This window comes from Muntiacus reevesi, chromosome 18 (genome assembly GCF_963930625.1).
Source record: "Muntiacus reevesi chromosome 18, mMunRee1.1, whole genome shotgun sequence".
Taxonomy (NCBI): Eukaryota; Metazoa; Chordata; class Mammalia; order Artiodactyla; family Cervidae; genus Muntiacus; species Muntiacus reevesi.
The window spans coordinates 21,871,279-21,884,342 of NC_089266.1; the positions used below are offsets into that span (position 1 = coordinate 21,871,279).

Consider the following 13,064-nt stretch of genomic DNA (forward strand, 5'->3'; position numbering starts at 1 on the left):
ACCTCTCTAAGCATCTGTTTACTCGGCTGTGAACTGCACACCTCAACAACTGGCTGTGTGATTTCGGAGATAAAAGTCCTGGAAAGCACCCAGCACAGTGCCTGGCACACAGGAGGTGCTGGGCAACGGGGTCCCCCGCTTCCCCCACGTCTGCCAGTGCCACCTCAGAGCCTCCCTGGCCCATGTGTCAGCACTCCCCTCCTTCTCCCCAGCCAGTGCTAGTATCTGCTGACGGGGCTGGGCAGGAAAATTACCCATTTTCCAGGGTCTGTCTTTCCCCCCAGACCAAGGAGCGGAATGTAGGGAGAGGAATACTCGGGGTGTGGGTGGAGGCCTGACCGCAACCCTTTCCCAAATTCCCTTCTTTCGTTTCACAAACCAAAAAAGGGAAATCTTTGGATTTGGGGAGCGGAGGAGGGGAAGAGAAATAGTCGATTTATTCCCCTGCCCTCAGGGGAGGGGAGCCAGGGGTCCCCAAACCCAGCTAGCCTTGCCCTCCTCTTCATCTACTTCCTCCTCTCTGTTCCCAAGTTCCCCCACAACTAAGGCTCCTAAGGAATAGAGGCCAGGCAGTTCTGGATGGGCCGAGAGAAAAGGGGATAAAGATTGAGGAGCTTAAAAGAAGGGGCAACAGGGGCTTTCCTAAGCATTCTAGACAGTCAATGAATCATATGCAAATGCCACCCAAAGCTCAAGCTCAACTTGGGGGTGGGGGGCAGGGAGTCCAGCCCTGCCAAAAGCAAAGACCCAGCCTCTCTGGACCCCCTTCCCCTGCCAGGAGCTGGCAGAGCAGGGCAGGGAGGGACAGGGCAGATTTCAAACCAGAACAGTGGGCTGGAACTATTTATAAACTTTCCAGGAAAACACATACACACACACACACAAAGCCACAACCTCTCCCCCTCCCCCAGACTTCTCAGATCAGCAGACTAATGAACATTACTCCCTTTTCGCCCTTTTCCAGGGGCCCCTCTCTCCTCCCGGGCAGGCTCGTCCTCTGTTTACCTTTTGCTCACCCGGCTCCAGGCTGCAGAAGGCTGGCAAGGCCAGCCCCATTTTGAAAGAGACCACCCCAGGCAGGGCAGAGGAGGATCGGCTGGGTGAGGCTGGGACAGGCGGAGGGCATCTCTTCCCCCACCAGTCCCCAGAAGCCCAGGCCTGCCTCGCCGGAGCTAGGAACTGTTTGAAAACCTGCCCCAAGTGCTTGCAGGGCACATCACTGGAGACAGTCAGGGGAGACCTGAAGTCCAGCGGCTGGCCTCAGGATGCTACCACTGCCCCACCCCACTCCTGTCTCAAGAGGCAGCACTTACTCCCAAAAAGTGGGTCTCATGTCTCCCCAACTTGTACCCCCTCGGCCCAAGCTTCTGCCCCAGCCCCACTGGGCTGCCTGATGTCCACAGGCCATGCTCCCCATGTGACTGAATCCCAGGCAGAAAGGGCAATTGGATAACCCAAGCCCAAGACAGGACAGGTCTACAAGGAGGAAGTTGGGGGGGGGGGGGGGTCTCTGCTGATCAGAGCAGTGTCCCAACTCCTGCAACCCCAGGGACCGCACCCCAGAGGCCCCTGGGAGATGTGCCCGGGCCTCCAAAGCCCAGGGTGACTGGGGGACCCACTCCGAATCAGAGCTGAAGCCTCCCACCCGGTCTTCTCTCGGAGCAGAGAGCAGGTGAAAGGGCAGGGGGCAGCCCAGGCCTCAAGGAGAGGGACCAGCCCACGAGGAAGGAAGAAAACAGGAAGAGGAAGAGATGAGGCTGCTGAGGCCACAGCCAGACCACAGGAGTGTGTGGACCACACAAAGGCAGCTCTGTCCGGGGGGGGAGGACCAAAGGGGCACAGACAAAAGGGGACCCCCCCCCCCAGCTTGGAAACCACCGTCTTGTCTCCATAACCAGACTGGCACGGGGCTTTCCCCACCCCCACCTTGGCAGCTGCCCCCTCACCACTGTCTCCCCTCTCGGCAGTGCAGGAAGTACAACTATCACAATGCAGGGGGCCGGGGGAGGTGGGGGTGAGCACAGAGAGCAGAGGGGTGGGTGTGTGTGTGTGTGTGTGTGTGTGTGTGTGTGTGTGTGTAGGTATAGGTGTAGGTGTTGTGTAAGTGGAAGGCTACAGCAATCTACCCTGCTAACTCCTCAGCCCTGCCCCAGCCCTGGGAGTGCCAATTCCGAATCTGAGGGCAGACACACTGTCAGCAGGACAGAGTGCTCCGAGCCCCCCTCTCAGCGTCCCTCCCTAGGGACCGCACTGCAGGGAAGCCGGGAACGCCCCCCCTCCTGCCTCAGGATATCCTTTTGGCTCTGACCCCAGACCAGGCCTGAGTCAGACTGCGCCCCGCCCCATACCCCTCTATCCAGCAACCCCCCAGGAACTTCCTACTCCGTACTCGCCTACTCAGTTGGGGTTGGAACTAGGGGGAATCTCTTCCCCCACTTTAACCCCACCGGGGGTGGGGCGGATGGTCACAAAGTCCCACGACCTGCCCCGCGGAGGGCCGGTGGGGTCAGGGAGAAGAGGGTGCAGGCTGTGTGCGGAGGGGAGAGGCGGCGCTGCAGAGCACCACCTCCCCACCCCCAAATCACACAAAACCGGGATCCTGCCCAGGGCCCCTCCCTACTCCAGCCCGGACCCCAAGAAGCTGCAGAAACTCCCTGGGGAGAGTAGTTTCCATGAGAACACAGGATGGGAGAAGGTTCCGAAGGGAAAGGGGACAGGAGCAGAGGTTCCTAGAACGGGAGTCTTTTTAGGCCAGCGGGACCCTCAGGTGGAGGTCTGCACAGCTAGTCAGACTCACAGTCAGCCACAGCCAAGCACAGCCAGACGTGGTCACAGTCTCCTCGACATTCAGTCTGACTGGGTGGCTGCGACTCCTTCCCACAGACAGAAGTCTGGGGGGCCCTGGGGGATCTGGGGCATGGGAGACCACACACACTCAGCCTGAAACAGCCCCCTGGGCAGGCCCCCCCAACCCACCCCAACTGTGGGCCTAGAGGGAGGGGCAGTTCGCTCCCCACAAGAGCCAGGGTAGTGCCCAAGGCGGCCATCTCCATGGCAACCAACAACAAACATCCCGGGAACCACAGTGGGACAGGAAGTGACAGTCATGTGACAGGAAGACAGGTTTTTTTTTTCAGTGGGGGGGGTGAGGAAGCTTGTTAGCAGAACCCCTCCCCACCCCGGGGGAGTCAGCGGTCCCCTAAGTTTCCCCCACTTGGAACTGGATGGAGGGAAGCGGGGCAGCTGGGAAGGTGCACCCCCCCACTGCAGTGTGTGCAGTTGGTCGCAGGGCTGATGGGCCCTCCCTCCCCACCTGCCACTCATGGTTCTCCCCGCTGGGTCCCCCTCCCTTCCACTTCCTGCCGTGACTGGAGATCAGAGAACTCCCCACCGCAGCTTCCCCTTCTCAAGTCTCGATTCCTGGGCTGAAGGTTTCATTGTGGGGCGAGGGACACAAGGAAGGAGGGCTAGGGACCTGCGGTAGGACCCGGGGGACAGAAGCCCCAGGGGAGGGGCTAGGAGGGAGCTACTCCAAGGGAGGTGTGTACACAGAGCCACACCAAGAGTGGGTCATGGTGACATACCACCGGGCGCAGTGACACAGACTGCCTGGCCTCAGGCAGCTCTGGGTGGAGGGGGGCAGAGCCACTGGATCTGGCGCGCCCCACTCCACCCTGGTCCTGAGCCTCCAGGTTCATCTCAGGCGTCCACTGGCTTCCAGGCAGGCGAGGTCCCAACGGTGCTCAGCCCACACCACCTCTCCCCTGCCTTTTGTGCTGAGGAATCCCCCTCCCAGCTCCAAGGTGCCCGCCCAGACGAGGGCACCTTGGCCGGAGGTGGGGGGAATGGAACCTCCCGCCACCCCCCTCCCCTTCTCTGCAGATGTCCCAGACTATATTTAGCCCAAACCGGGCGGCCAGCCAGACCCAGACTCCCCACTGGCCTGGAGCTGAGCTCCCAGTTTTTATGCAATTAAAACATTAACAGAGAACCACCCCCATCCACACACCCCACCACCACCCTCCCCCCCAGTTCAGCCACAGCAGCAGAGCTCAGAAAACTTGAACATGGGCAGCCCAGCTCTGCAGCCAGGGATGGGGTGGGGGTCACTGGGCAAAGAGCAATAAATTCATCCCCTTGCCCATCTCCCAGGCCCTACCCCCACAGGCAGGAGAGGCACATCATCCAGGAGATCAGGTTGACACTTGGGAGGGGAGGGGAGGCTTTCCTGGTTCCGGGGCGGAAGGGAAAGGCATACCCAGTGGGTGGGGGGTTGCCTGGCTGCAGAAATTCCACCTGTCATTTTGCAGCCCCCCTCCCCGGCCAGCTCCAGTTACAGGGCTGGGGGTTGGCAACAGGTGCTGGCCAGGCTGGCAGCAGACTAATCCCCACCCGCTCCCCAGGCTGACAGTGGTGCCTGGAGGTCCAGGCAGGGGCCCTGGCCGGCATGATGCTGGGTAGAAGAAGGAGGCACTGCTGCCTGGGGGCAGGGGGTAGACCCAGACTCCTTCTATAAGCCCTGGCCCTCTGGACTCTGTGTGCTGGAAGGTCTGGGGAAGGCAAGGAAACCTTAGTTCCACAGCACCTATTTCATTTCCCCACGATGCCAGGCGGGCGGGCTAGAGTGTGGGAGGTCTGTCTGCCTGCCTCTTCCTCCTCCTCCTCTCCAAATTCCAGGAACAGGCAAGGGAGGCTCCAGTTGCGGAGAGAGAGAGCAAGCAGGCGGTCCCAGCTGAGAGGGAGGAGGGGCGGGGACTGGAGCGGGAGGCAAGATCCAGACGAAGCAAGAGACACCCACACCCAAGCCAGACAGGACAGACACACCGACACTGACACATTCTCACACTCTGGGCCTACTCCTCGTGTGCCGCCCACCGTGCAGGGATACCCAGACTCCCTCAGCCAGTCCTGCCAATCTCCAGAACACTCCCTGGACACACACAGCGATCCAGGACTTCGCCCCCACCCCACATCCCCCCACAAACCCTGTGGGCTCCACACAGCAGCCAGAGGGCGGAGAGGGGAACAGAAGGAGGAAAGACAGCAGGCGTCGGAGAGGACGTGGAACCAGAACCCTGGGAACTGGGGTATCAGTTGCCACACTCCTTTCCCAAAACCCATTAAGTCAAGACAACCCTGGCCATCTTGCCAGGGGCCCTGCCAGCTTCCCACACTCCCCAAACCACCACCACCAGGAAGGGTGTGGGGTGCTGGGCGAGAGGAGATTTACTCATCGCACTGGTGGTGGGGGGGATAGGATTACCTTCCCCAGATGCCCATCACCCCTTAACCCAGACAGTGCTCCTAAATGGACGCCAAAGAGTCCCAAACTCACCCACCCATACAGCCCAGTCAGGGTCCTGCACTGTCCATGCCACCCAGAGAACAGGGAACGGGGCACTAAGGTTTTATCTGGGGGCAGGCCCCACCCTGTCACATAATTCTGAGGACCACCCACCTAAGACCCTCTAGTCTGATCAAGGAGTGGGGAGGGGGTTGGGGGGGCTCCCTGAGGGCAGACAGAGCCAGGTTCCAGGACCAAATGATTTAGAGGAAGGGGAGCTAATTAACTGGGGTCTGGGTCAATACCCCCAAAATATACCCCAAGGGCCACTCAGACAATGCCCTTTCCCCCCACAATAGACAGGGTGGCAGGAACCACGTCATGGCACATGTGGGTGACTGTGCCCAGCGGGGGAGGCATAGGGGTGATCAGGATGGGGCTGCCCACAGCTAGCTTCCTGCCAGGCAGCCACATGGTTAGGAGTAGGAGGGGGACCAGGGAGGTTTCCCAGAGTGGTAGTAGGGGCATTTAGGGTCAACCTGAAGGGCAGGGATTTGGGGCTATAAGAGGAGGCAGCCAGGATCAAGTCGCTCCAAGCCCAGGGTCATCTCAGAACTTCCCCTGCATCTGCACTGCCCTTACCAGTCTGGCAAGGAAAGTCCTGAGGTGCCCACCTCATGTACACTCATTCACACACTCCAAATCCAAGATCCTCCACTCCCACGGACCTACTCAAGTCTGACACCAGTGACCGCTCTGTCTCAGGACCCACATGGCCCAGAGTCCCAGGCAGAACTGACGTCCAAGCCCCTCCCAGTGCACCAACATCTTTCATAGTCACAAACTCCCTGACTCCACAAGCACCCCCCCTGCCACCTCCAGCTCCAAAGACTCTTTTATCCCCTTCCCCAGACTCATCTCCACCCCTCACAGGGGAAGCCCCGAGGCTCCAAGCCACCCCCACTGCAAGCTGGGGCTTCCCCGGCCCAGCCTCCCCATCAAGCACAAGGCCCGGGAGGAGAGTTTGGGGCTTGAACCCATTTCCTAGCAAGACCTGGCGACCTTACTGAACCACTTCCCCAGAACAACCCTGCCCTGTGACCACTGCAGCCAGGGAAGGGAATGAGAGACATCTCTGAATCTCCTAACTGGGAAACTGGAGGAGGGATGGCAGTCAGGAGCAGAAGTGAGGGTTGGGGTAAGCCCGCAGTGGGTGGAGGGGTGGGGGAGTCTCCATCTGAGAACATACACATACATACATGTGCACACATCTCGCAGATAGAAGGCAATCTGGTTACAGAAGAGGGAGCTGGCATTAGGTGGGGGCCAAGGGTACCCCCCTCCATGCCAGCACATGGGCAACCTATCCAAGGTAGGATGAATGGTAGAGATGTGACTCCAAGACTGGGGGGCTTTTCTTATCTGATTTTCACATGAGTTAGTCCCCATCCCCAGCCTGGCACAATGGAGGCCTGGCCCCCTTCTCAGGGAGCAGCCTGACAATAAGGCAATGCCCAGAGAGGAGAAGGGGCACTGCCAAGCAGACTTTCCAGCGCCCCCCTCCCACATACACATCTGGCTCGCAGCTTCCTCGCTTTCTGGGTGGCACCAGGTCCCAGACACCCTCAGCAGAGCAAAGACGACCAATCTGTGCCTTCCTCCCCACGCCTCCAAATACTTCCACAACCCCACAGTGCCACCAGATTCAGAGACATCCCTCCCCTGACTGCACTGGCTCCCGTCCCCAATTCTGAGCGCTCCCCGCACTCCAAGGGGGACACCAGCTGAATGGGCCCCGCCCCCCAACCGGCTGCCTCTGGTGGGGGTGGGCCCCAGGGCTGATTCTCCCCAAACCACAGGACGGCTCAGATAACAGGAGAAAAAGAAGGAGGGGGCTAGTCCGTTGGGCATCCGATCTCTCCCCAAACAGGTTTCAAAGTCTTTTTGTTTTACTTGTTTGTGAAAAGAACAGCAAGAGAGGGCAGGAGTTCCCAGCGTCGGTCTGCCACAGCTCGGCGGCCGGAGACACGCGCGGCAGACGGCCCCAGACACCTCCCGGCTGCGCGCGAAGACACCGGAGCAGACAGATGCACAGACGGGGCTCCCCCACCCTGAGCACGGCGGCGGGCTGGGAAGCCCAGGAAACCCCAGGTTCCCGTCGGAACCCGCCCGGCACCGGGTCCCCACCCGCGGGTTCTATCAGGAACAGGCCAAGGGGCCCCGATGCCTGCGCGAGTCGGAGGCTCTCCAAAATCCCCCGGGGAGAGGTTACCTCGCTGTAGGGGGAAGCAATCGGTCCAGGTCACCCGCGGTCACAGCGTATGCTGACCCTGAGCCTTGGAGCCGCTCGGCGTCAGGGGTTGCGGGGTCCAGGAAGAGGAGCGGTTTGGGGGGCCGTGGCTCAGGGGCGCGGGGCTAAAGCAGCGGCCATGGCGAGTCACGTGCGGAGGCTGAAACTTTACCCGGAGCCCCAGACTGGGGGGGGCGGAGGGTACCGAGCAGCGGGGAGGCCCTCACCCTCGGGCCCCGCCCCTGTCCGCCCACCGACCAATCACTAGCCAGGGGCGGGCCCACAGGCTCACAACCACCCCCCCCTCCTTAATAGACCCAGGGAAAGGGCGAGTCTTAAAGGAGCCGCGCCTTGCAGAAAGCTCGACCGTGGGAATCTGGAAGAATCCCTCCCTCTGCCCCAAAAGAAGAGATTGAGAGCGAGAAGGGGAGTTCTGTGCAAAGAATGGAATGAGGATTCAGTGGAGAAAGAACTGCCGTGTGCGGTATCACACTCCCTTCCCCCCAACCACACACATCCACACTCACAGGGGCGAGGATCACGAGCACACACCCTTCACACCTAAACCTGGGTTAGACAGGTGGCGACGTAATTTGTAAATACACACAGAGATTCTGGCCCTAGCGGTCAAGCCTCTGACCCCCTTCATTATAATCTTCCTCCGGGAGCCCCCTGAAAATGAGAGCTGTGTGACCTTGAGCGAGTCGCTTCCTTTCTCTAAATCTCAATTTTCTCACTGGCAAAAAAGGAGTGCAAAGGCATGTAGACCACCCCCAAGCACGCCCCCTCCTCTTCCCCTAAACACCTTTCCAACCTGAGTGGGTCGGAGGAACTCTGGCCCAACCCAACCTTTCAGCAACCCCCAGAACCCTTCCCCTAAAAGAAATGCGATTCTCAGGGGTATTCCAAGAGCCGAGCTGGGGGCGCCCAGGAGCACCCCTACATGATCAGACTCAAGCTTCTCTCTCCTGGTCCAGGCTGGAGGAGACAGGAAAGGTCACATTCTTGGGGCAGAATCTGAGTCACTCTCCCTCTGCAGAGACCCCAATCCCCGACACAGCCACAAGCCCCCTCCTAGCCTGCTGCTCCGTTTGAGAGGACCATCTGCCCACCTCTAGCCGTCTACGGGGCAGGTGCGGGGGTGGGGGGCGGACAGAAAGAGGGAATCAGTAAGTGAACACCTCCCTCCAGGTCCTCGGTCAGAGAAGTGGCCACAAGTGCCCCCACTGGACTTTCCACTGTAAGGGCCTCCTGTGAGGGGACAGCATGACCCGGCTGGCAGAGCTCTCAAATCCACCGGCCCGACGGTCCCCGCTTTTTAGACGAGGAACCCCATTCTGCGAGTGGACACTGGGTTTAATCCCCGATCACCCAGCACGGGTAGCACAGCCGGGCCTAGGACTGAGGGATCTCATTGTCTCGCTCCAGTTTTGGGCCCTCAGCCTGTTTGAGGTAGGACAAGCAGGGTCGGCAGAACGCTGTGCCCTGAAGTCCAGCGGCGCGGGGCAAAAGCGTCCGGGTGACGCTTCCCCAGGCCCTTTCCCGCCCGCTGGGCCGGGCTGTCTCCCGCTCCCGTCTGGATTTCCGTCCGCCGGTGCGAACCAGCCCCTCCCGCCCTGTCCCGGCCAGATCCATCCGCAAACATGCGCTCAGCGGGCAGGAATGCGCCAATGACTCCCAGATGTGCACGCCGACGCTTAACCCCTTCTCCCCCAACTACCCCCCCCCCCCCAAAAAAAGGCCTTCTAGCTAGAGTCCAGCCAGCAGCAGGGGGCGCCGCTCAGAGGGAGGGACCAGCCTGGGAGGGGGCTCAGTGCCAGCCACCTCCCAGCTCGCAGTCTCCTCCTAGATTCCACCAGTCTAGATTCTGCCAGGCTTCCTTCCCGCGGAGGCCAGAGGGGAAAGATCACGGACACTAAAATGCATCGTGCACTTTGTGCACAGGGATACTGCCCCCCACGAAGGGGGGCCTTCACCTACACCTGCCAGCACATGGGGTCAAGTACACTCGCGCACATGGGGATGCATGTGTGCAAATGTACACTCAGGACATCCATATATGCACACGCATGTGCACATTAGCGCACACATGTATGCATACATATGTATACACCCAGAACTAGCACATACAAGACAGGCATCTGTGTATCCACAAGGTCATGAAGCAGAGGGGAGGCATACTCCTGAACAGACAGAGCAGGAGACCCACATGCAGATGAGGGAAGAAATTCCTGCACCCACAAACCTGCTCCCCACAGAGGGCAGACACGCACAGAACATTGACATCCATGTGTACAAGCACACAGCTGCACACTTTAGGGCACTACCTCACTGCTGAGTTGAACTCCAGCTCTGCAGGACCCACTCCAGGGTCCCCACCCCCGCCCTCCGGGGACTCTCATGCAAGAGGGAGAAGTGCTCAGGAGGCCAAAGGAGGGAGATAAGCCACAGTCCCAGGGGCCCCTCACTCTTTAAAAAAGACACCCCTTCTTGGGGCCTAGCCTTCCCTTCTGGCAGGCAGAGGAGATGGGCTGGGGGAGGAGCCTGAGCAGCTGATTTCCCAAGACAGGCATCCCTCTCCCAACTAGAGGAAACCTGAGAAAACCCAGATAGGTGTGGGGCCAGTGACAGCCTCAGGTCAGACAAAGGAGACACAAAATAGCTGTGAAACACCCTGGGAGAGCCTACACTTCCAGCAAAACAAGGCCTCCCTTTCTCTGCCAGTGGGGAACTCTTAAAAGAATAGCATCACTGGTCATCTGAACAGAGGATGGGAAATACTGCCCCCGCAAGACCACCTGGATGCAGGTGGGGTGGAGATGTCTGCTGGAACCTAAACTGACCCCACCAGACTCCTCTCCCCCCTCCCTAGCTGCTCAGCTTATCCCCCCAAACCCCCTCATGGGCCCACCCATCTCACTTTCACAGTCCTGGAGAGTCATCCAGGGCAAGGCTACTGCTTCCATTGTACAGATGAGGAAACTGAGGCTCAGAAAGGGAATGGCCCTACCCAAGGTCATACAGATTGTCAGTGGCAGAGCTAAGAGCTGAGACTCAAATTCACAACCCCTCTGCAACCCCCCATTTATCCTGAATATATTTCCATGCAGCACCCTGCTCCCTCTTCCTTCATCCCCCCAACAGAGCACAGGGCAAAAACACCAGCCTTGCCTGGCTCTGCAGATTTGTGGGTGGGGCCAGGACATGCCAGAGAGAGATCACAGAAAATGCTGGGGGCTACATACATAGCCCCCCAACCTCACCCCCAAGCCTGGTGCCCACCTGCCCAGCAGGCACGGCCAGTGACTCAGCTGCATCCGGGGGAGATGCCAGGGCAGTGACTCACCTACCGAGAAGAGCTGAGCCTGGCACCTTGCCAGCCCCAGGACAGAAGTGACTTAGTCACCGAGACTGTGATACCCAGCAGGCACAGCCCAGGGATTGGGGACAGGGGCAGGCCGTGTCCTCCATGGTAATCTGCATCCCCGATGAAGACCAGGCATCCTGGGGCAAGGCATGGCACTACCCGCCCCGAACCCTTACCACTGCCCACACCCACCATGACAGGCCCTGCTTCCGTGCAGACAAGTTTTCTGAGACCCCTGGGCTGCCCTGCCCCTCCCCTGAATGAAGCCTGCCCCTTGCCCATCACTCACCACCCACTCTCCCCCTGGCCCCACCTCCTCCTGCCACCCAAGTTGTACCCAGGCTGTGAGTCTACTTTAACGTGTCTTGGCAGCACCTCCTGCCCCCACAGCCCCTCTTCCCCCCGCCATACACACATGCACTCATACACACTTCTGCCAGCCCTGCTTCTGCCAGCAGCTGCTGAAGTTGTTCAGCGGGAGGGGAATCGGGGTGCAGGGATTGAGTCACCAGAGGCTGATGGGGTGGGCTGTCACCCAATCCCTTCCCCAGCTCATCCTCCCCCCTGGATACAGCCTCCCTCACCCATGTGCTCCCCTCCCACCTCTGGCTGGCAGCCTACTGCCCTTTAAGCCCCTCCACCCCCACTCCACCCAAACTAGAAAATAAATGTTCAAGGGTATTTGTCATGCGGAGACCAGCCCAGGATATGAGAGAGAGAACAAGAGAGGAGACAGAGACAGACAGACAGACAGAATCATTCCTGTGCCCGCCACAGGCACTAGGTGTGTGGATCTCTGTGTATGTTGAGCCAGAAAGGGACTGAGTAACTCCCCAAGTCTTGGGAGAGTTGATGGGGCCCAAGGGGAGCCGACAGGCTGAACAACCTCAATCCATTTGCACTATTGATTTCTCATACACTGCAGCCGGCCTGATGAGGGGGGATGATAAATCAGCCCCCCAGAGACATAGAAACTGAGTGGAGAGAGGGGGAGGGGCCCCTGCACCACAGTTGGTGGCCCACTGAGACCTGCTTGGTGGGGAGGAGGCGGGCTGGGCGGCAGGAGGCAGGGTGGGGAGTGGGTGTTGGATTAAAGCCTGTCTGGGACACCTCCTTCCAGCTGGATCTGAAGCTGATTGGAAGAAAGAAGGTGGTGGACAGAAGCACCATCTTTAGCTCCCCAAGCAGGGCTCTGAACAACCCCAGAGGGTGCCCTTCACCCACTGATGTATGGAATGGCGCCCCCTGCAGCTATGCAACATGCTGGCCCCTCGGATGAGGCTCAACTCTGAGGGACCAGTTTCTCCACTGAACTTTCTCCCCCACCTCTGGGCCTCAGAGGGCTCACTTCTGGCTGTGATCAGAAGCCAGTGGCAATCTCCCTGCTCGCACCCCCTTCCTTTGTTGGGTGGGTTGGCAGACAACCACTGTGACCTCGGCGTGGCAGGACGGGGGCTCACACAGGGCTCTGGAGAGTCTGGAAGCCTGTATCCTAGTCCTTGGTTGGTCCCTAACTCCTCCTGGGACTGTGGGCACGATCCCCACCCTCGCTGGGTCCCTAAAATGGGGTTAGGCCGGATGCCCCTTTTCGAAGGTGTCTCCAAGCTCCCGGCCAGCCAGCCTGTGAGACAGTTGGAACCGGCCCAGCACCTCGATTCACACCAGTGGCCACAGGCCACCTAAACAAACCCCAACCCTGACCTCCTTCCAGCCTGGACACAGACTCTCTCCACACACGGCGGAGACTTATAAACAAACCAAGCTGGGGTTTACCAAAGACCCTGCATAAACAAGCAGAGAGGGAAAGAGACCAGGAGCCTGGCCAGGCCCTACTTGCTGCCGGACGGACAGACAGACGGAGGGAGCACAGCCCAGTGGGGGGAGGGGCTGTGACAAGAAAAACAAAGGGCGCAAGGGGCCTGGATTGGGGTTCCAAAGCAGTCAATGATGGGGTGAATGTCCAAGGGCAAATCACATCCCCTCTTTCCCCCTCTGTAGGGCAAAGGGATGGGCCAGGTGCCTCCAAAGCCCCTCCTGGTTCTATTGGGATAGAGAGAGCCCTGGGGGTCCCCAGGACTCCCCCGGCCAGTCCAGCCCATCCTCTGATCAGGACCCTCTTCTCA

The 13,064-nt window shown here is 59.7% G+C and overlaps 1 protein-coding gene across 2 annotated transcripts in view; it reads right to left on the reverse strand.

The window, feature by feature from the left end:
* Window positions 1-13,064, reverse strand: part of RARA (retinoic acid receptor alpha) — a 43,723-nt gene that overhangs the window by 27,083 nt on the left and 3,576 nt on the right. Inside the window, exon 1 of one of the 2 annotated variants that reach the window (XM_065909663.1) lies at window positions 7,557-7,754. The exons of the other annotated variant lie outside the window; for it this stretch is intronic. The gene's annotated coding sequence lies outside the window, so the exon portion shown is untranslated. Of the gene's footprint in view, window positions 1-7,556; window positions 7,755-13,064 lie in introns of those variants that run through there. 2 annotated transcript variants of the gene reach the window in all.